Raw genomic sequence first — 7,020 nt, 5'->3', positions numbered from 1 at the left:
AAAAAATTTTTTTTTTTTTTTTTTTTTTTTTTTTTTGAGACAGAGTCTCACTCTGTCAGCCAGGCTGGAGTGCAATGGTACAGTCTCTGCTCACTGAAACATCTGCCTCCCGGGTTCAAGTGATTTTCCCGCCTCAGTCTCCTGAGTAGCTGGGACTACAGGTGCCCATTGCAATGCTAGGCTAATTTTTGTATTTTTAGTAGAGACGGGGTTTCTCTATGTTTGCCAGGCTGGTCTTGAATTCCTGACCTCCTGATCCGTCCGCTTAAGCCTCCCAAAGTGCTGGGATAACAGGTGTGAGCCGCCATACCCAGCTTTATTTTACAAATCTCTTTGTCCACCACTAGACTAAAAGTTCCATGAGAACAAGGCCATGGCTTGTTTTGCTCACCACCATATCCAGGTACTTGGCAGACATTAGTAGTCAAAAAATATTTTGAATTAATGAATAAAAGAGTTAATATATATTATTTCTAATTTAAACTAATTTTAGTATAAATATCTTTTGATCAAGATTCTGATAAGCTAGCAAAAAATTCTGTCTGCTTTTATGAAATTATGCTATAAAGTATGCATAATTCCAGAAGACTTTTTTTTTCAAATAAACCAATTCTTTTAGTACCAGAGCACTAACTTTTGCAAGTCCTAGGAAATAAAATAAGAAAACTTCTTCACGTGTGTAGTAATACTGTTGGCTGCCTATCCAATATCCATTCTCCACCCTCATCCTTACTATACTGATTTTTCTCCCCCTTGACTCAAGGAAGACTACAATTATATTTTTGTTGTTGCTGTTTTGTTTTTTTTTGTTTTTTGTTTTTTTGAGATGGAGTTTCACTCTTGTTGCCTAGGCTGGAGGGCAATGGCTTGATCTCGGCTCACTGCAACCTCTGCCTCCCGGGTTCAAGTGATTCTCCTGCCTCAGCCTCCCCAGTAGCTGGGATTACAGGTGTGCACCACTATGCCCGGCTAATGTTGTGTTTTTAGTAGAGACAGGGTTTCTCCATGTTGGTCGGGCTGGTCTTGAACTCCTGACCTCAGGTGATCCACCCGCCTCGGCCTACCAAAGAGCCACTGCACCCAGCCTACAATTATCTTGATGTGTCTAAATTACCTATTGTAGTCTCATGCCCCTTGTCAGTGAATGGTTTGAGATAGACACATAACCATGTTCTGGTCAATGAGACATAAGCAGGAGCTTCTGGGAAAGGCTTAATCTTTCATAGGGAAGAGATGGTCCTTTTGTCCTTCTGCACATAGTTACATCTGGCTGTGCAACCATCTTGTTACCAACATATGAAAGAGCACAAACTCCATAAAATTGTAGAGATCACAGCTGGAATTCTGTCATACTATGCTTGGTGCTGCCCTACCTCTGGTTTTCTTGCTTCATTTTTGCTTAAGTCTGTTTCAATCAGGAATCTGTTATTTGCAGTTAAAGTCATCCTGACAGAAAAATACATTTTTTGTCCCATGTTCCTCAAATGATGAAAATCTATTCAGCTAATTCAGTGAGTATTTGTATACCAAATAGATTACAACAGTATTCACTATATAAACCTAAAAGCAAACCATTTAATTAAAATCTAGGGAATAATTTTAGATGAAATTTATCAAGCTGAAAATTATGAAAATGAATGGATAATTGTGAAACTAATCATTTGGATTACTAAAAATACTTCACCTTTGGCAATTAATTGTACTTGCTCAGTAGAAGAGAACTATCATTTATTATGATTATTTTGAGAAAGGGAATCTGTTTTTACAGAATTTTTTTTTGCTTATTGAAAGGCTGTCAAATAGTTTATGAATTTTCAAAGAATTAAAATGTAATCAAATGCCATGGCATAAGTCTCTGCTCAGGCCAACATTTTACAAAAATGACTTATAATCAAAATTATTACCATTATGTTAACCAGAAAATGCCAGAAGATTGGGCTAAATTTGTACCCATCTTATTAAGTACCTTAAAGGTACTTTCCTGAATAAATCCTAGAGCTTAATATGCTGGCCTATTATTTGTCTTATTCTCATAAAGGTAAGTGAAAGAATGCACACCAAATCTAGTTATTTGCTCTCACTAGTAATGAACATAAATATGATTTGAAAAGGCAACTATTTCTCGTGAATTTGTGTCCTGTGGTGTTTTGGTATTTTATTTTGAGAATGTGAATGAGAAGTAGATGACCAGAGGGAATTTTCTCAAGAATAATTAAATGACCCAGATTACAATTCTAGTCATATTATTATTTTTGTTTGTTTTTAAAATCTACTCTATTGATTTATAATTTGCATGAAATAAACTGTACCTATTTTAAGTAGGTGCAGTTGATGCAGATAGAACAATGTATACCCATGTGTAACTACCACAGTGAATGTACAGAATATTCCCACCACCTTCCAAAATTCCTCATGTTCTTTTCCAATTACAACCCAATACTCCTGGTCCGAAGTCACCAATAATCTGTTTTTTTTCACTAGAGAATAGTTCATCTGTTCTACAATTTCATGGCATGTAATATTTCGTACCTGATTTCATTCATTTACCACAATGCTCATTTCTTTTATTGTTGAAAATAGTCCTTGACATAAATATACCATAATGTTTTATCCATTCACAGGTATATGGACTTTCGTACTGCCTGTAGTTTGGCTAATTGCAAATAAAACAACTATGAACATTCACTTAGAAGTCTTTGTGTTGACATATGTTATTTATCTTGGTATATATCTAAAAATGAGATTGCTAGATTGTAATTAAGTATAAGCTTAACTTGATATGAAACTATCAAACTATTTTGCCAAGTGGCTGTATCATTTTGCATTCTTGTCAGCTAAATATAAGATTTGTCATTGCTCCACATTTTCACCGACACTTGGTATTGTCAGTCTTTTAAATATTAGTCATTCTAATGTGTGTATAGTGGTAACTCATCATGGATTTAATTTGCATTTCCTTGATGATTAATAATATTGAGCATATTTTCATGTGCTAATGGTTGATTTCTATGTCTTTGTTCATATTTTTTTATGTCCTAAGAAATATTTGCCTACCCAAGGTTGCAAAGATTTTCTCCCACGTTTTCTCTGAGAATTAGTATAGTTTTACTCTTTATAATAAGATCTACGATCAATTTAAATCAATTTTCATGAATGGTTGTGAGGTAAGTTCTTATCACACAGAAATATCCAATTGTTTCAGCAATAGTTATCAAAACATTGTCTTTTCCCCATTGAATTACTCTATCAAGAATGATTTACCCATGTATGTGTGGGTCTACTTCTGAACTCTCCATTTTGTTTCTTTGCTCTTTATGTGTATTCTTACTCCCGTATCATCCTGTTTTGATTACTTTAGCTTTATAATAGATGTTGAAAACAGGTAGTGTAAATGGAATACTATTCTGCCTTTAAAAAGGAGAAACTCTTGTCATTTGCAACAACATGGATAAACTTGGAAGGCATTATGTTAAGTGAAATAAGCCAGGCACAGAAACACAAATATCACATGATTTCACTTATACCTGAAAACTAAAAAAGTCAAACTCATGGAAGCAGAGAGTAGAATGGTGATTGCAGGAGGCTGCAGTGGGAGTGGGAGGACTAGGAAGATGTTGGCTATAAAGTGCACAAAATTTCAGTCAGACAGGAGGTATAAATTCAAGAGAATTTTTTATCATGGTGACTATAGTTAATAACAGTATATTATATACTTGAAAATTGCTAAGAAAGTAGATTTTTATGAAAAAAAAATTAGTATCTAAAGTAATTCCAACTGTTAATCAGCTTGGTTTATCCATTCCACAATGTAGGCATATTTCAAATCATCCTGTAGTATACTATATACAATTTTTATTTGTCAATTTAAAAAATAAATAACAATAATAACACTAAAATACAACTTTTTAAAAGAAATCAAGTAGTATAAGTCCTCCAAATTTATTCTTGTTTAAAACTGATTTGGCTATCTAATTCCTTTGCATTTCTGGAATTTCCACATATATTTTAGAAATATCTTGTCAATTTATGCCCCTTTCCTCAAAGAGAAGGCCAGCTGAATTGTGATGAGTATTATGTTGACTATATAGATCAATTTGCAGGAAATTGGCATCATTATAATTTTGAAGTTTCCAGTCCATGAACATGATATATCTCTTGGGCCTTCTTTCATTTCTCTCAGCAATTAATTGTTGTTTTCACTGTATAAGTCTTGTACATATTGTGTTAAATGAATAGTTAAGTATTTCATGTGTTTGAGTGTTATGGTATTTGATTTTTAAATTTCATTTTCTTTTTTTCTTTTTTTGTGTGTATATCTCTTCTAGTTTAAACCTTTTAAGTTGGCAAAAGCACCATTCCCAATCACAAATACACAGCAGTTCTACAGTTTTATGTTTCTGAATGGCTGTTTAAAGACAATCCTGAATTATTACTTAGTTTGACTTAGAATGTAAAGAATTCAAGAGTGAAGTTTGACACATGCACACGTATGTTTATTGTGGTACTATTCCCAATAGCAAAGACTTGAAGCCAACCCAAATGCTCATCAATGATAGACTGGATAAAGAAAATGTGGCACACATACACCATGGAATACTATGCAGCCATAAAAAGGGATAAGTTCATGTCCTTTGTAGGGGCATGGATGAAACCATCATTCTAAGAAAACTAACACAAGAACAGAAAACCAAACACCACATGTTCTCACTCATAGCTGGGAGTTGAACAATGAGAACACATGGACACAGGGAGGGGAATATCACACACCAGGGCCTGTCAGGGGGTAGGGGGCTCGGGGAGGGATAAGATCAGGAGAAATACCTAATGTAGATGATGGGTTGATGGGTGCAGCAAACCACCATGGCAGGTGTACACCTATGTAACAAACCTGAACGTTCTGCACATGTATCCTAGAACTTAAAGTATAATAAATTTTAAAATAATAATAAAAATTTGCTACTATTTTAAAAGCATGTGACCTTATAGATCATCTATAAAATGTGAGAAGTGTTAAATAACCTTTGATATTACACATAAACCACACTAAAATTCCTTTCAGTAAGTAAAAGGAACCATTTTGAATTCTGGGAATTCTAATTAGATGGGCATATAAAGTATAAAGTAGACATCTCTACCTTATTTATCTTCAACCCTTGCCTTTAAGAGGCAAATGAACACAAAACACAGGTGAATCTTGCTTGGTTCTGAGACAGTGAAGGAATTTCCCCAGTATTTAAATATATTCACATAACCCAGTATGTAAATTTAAATATAAAATCCAGTAAGTTTTAAGATGGCACTCGTCATCTTTGTGAAAAGTTGAATGTTACTAAGAAGTCTAATCATAGCTTTAGAAGGGGTAAACAGTGATAGCATTTACTGAATTGGAGTTACTATTAAAATTCAAAAACTGAACATATTCATTTAACCAGAAGCTAGTCTTAGTTTTAAATCAGGACTGCCCAACAAAATATTCCGTCATTCATTCATGATCTGAATTCTGGTGTATGAGATCTATGAAAGTATGACACATAAAAAAGTCATGAAATATTTCTGTTTTGTAATAAATAAGGCAGTGGCAAATTATTACTCATTAGTAGCTTTTTTAAGACAAGCTAACAAGTCTGCCCTTTCTGCCTTCTTAGAGCTGGCAAAGATCATTTTTATTCCAGGGATGTACTTCTTGGGACTCTCCAAATACTCCATCAGTGTATCCTCTCCCCAGATGATATCTTTGTTCTTATTGGCATCTGTGTAAGTGAATACAGTGGCCTGACGTGTCTTCTGCCTGAAGAGACCATGGAGATTAGGCCCCAGTCTTGTGCTTGCCTCCCTTTTCCACGGTGTGGCACTGGGCACACTTCTGAACAAAAACTCTTCTTGCCTTTCTGAACATCACCCATATTTCTCTTTTTTGTCACTGGTGCAACAAAGGTTCCTGCTCTGAAGCCAGATGTCCCACTCTCCTTAAATTTCACTTTCTAATGGTCACTAGTATATACAATTTCACTGACCTTGTATCCTGCAAACTTGCTGAATGTATTCCTTAGTTCTACTAGCTTTTATATAGATTCTTTAAGGTATTTCATGTTCTTATCACACTGTCTATAAATAAAATAGTTTTTATTTCTTCCTTTTAAATCTATACACTTTTTACTACTTTTTTCTTGCCTTATCACAGGGTAGGGCCTCCAATAGCATGTTAAGCTGAAATGAAAAGAGAGGACATCTTTGCCTTGATCCTGATCTTAGGGGAAAACGGTTCAGTCTTTCATCATTAAGTATGCAGTTAAATCAGTGTTTAGTACACATTCTTGACCAGATTGAAGAAATTCCCTTCTATTTCAAGTTTGTTATGAAAATTTTTTTTAATAAGTGAATATTAAATTTTGTCAAATTCCTCTCTGATACCTACTGAAATGAGCATATGACTTTTTCCATATTCTCTTAAGGTGGTCACCTACACTGTCTGTTGTTAAACAAACTGATATGGTTTGGCTCTGTGTCCCTACCCATATCTCATCTTGAATTGTACTCCCGTAATTCCTACGTTTTGTGGGAGCAACCCAGTGGGAGATAACTGAATCATGGGGGAGGTTTCACCCATACTGTTCTCGCGTTTGTGAATAAGTCTCACAAGATCTGATGGTTCGATAAGGGGAAACTGTTTCGTTTCGCTTTCATTCTCTCTCTTGCCCCCACCATGTGAGACGTGCCTTTTGCCTGCCACCATGATTATGAGGCTTCCTCAGCCATGTGGAACTGTAAGTCCAATAAACCTCTTTCTTTTGTAAATTGCCCAGTCTCAGGTATGTCTTTATCAGCAGCATGAAAACAGACTAATATACCAACTTTGCATTCCTGGGATAAAACTCACTTGATCATGATTATTGTTGGATTTGATTTGTTAATACTTTATGAAGTAATTTTGCATCTATGGTTAGGAGGATAGTGGTATGAATTTTCTTTTCTAGTAATGTCTTTATGATGCTAGTCTCATCATGTGAGAGGGGAAGTTTT

General features: G+C 34.9%; 1 pseudogene; it reads right to left on the bottom strand.

Annotated features, from left to right (window-relative positions):
- Positions 1 to 5,586: 5,586 nt before the first annotated feature.
- On the bottom strand, positions 5,587 to 5,903 carry LOC108537961 (cytochrome c, somatic pseudogene; annotated as a pseudogene).
- Positions 5,904 to 7,020: the final 1,117 nt, after the last annotated feature.

Source organism: Rhinopithecus bieti, unplaced genomic scaffold (genome assembly GCF_001698545.2).
Source record: "Rhinopithecus bieti isolate Rb0 unplaced genomic scaffold, ASM169854v2 scaffold_13558, whole genome shotgun sequence".
Lineage (NCBI taxonomy): Eukaryota > Metazoa > Chordata > Mammalia > Primates > Cercopithecidae > Rhinopithecus > Rhinopithecus bieti.
This window is presented reverse-complemented; position numbering and strand designations above follow the sequence as displayed.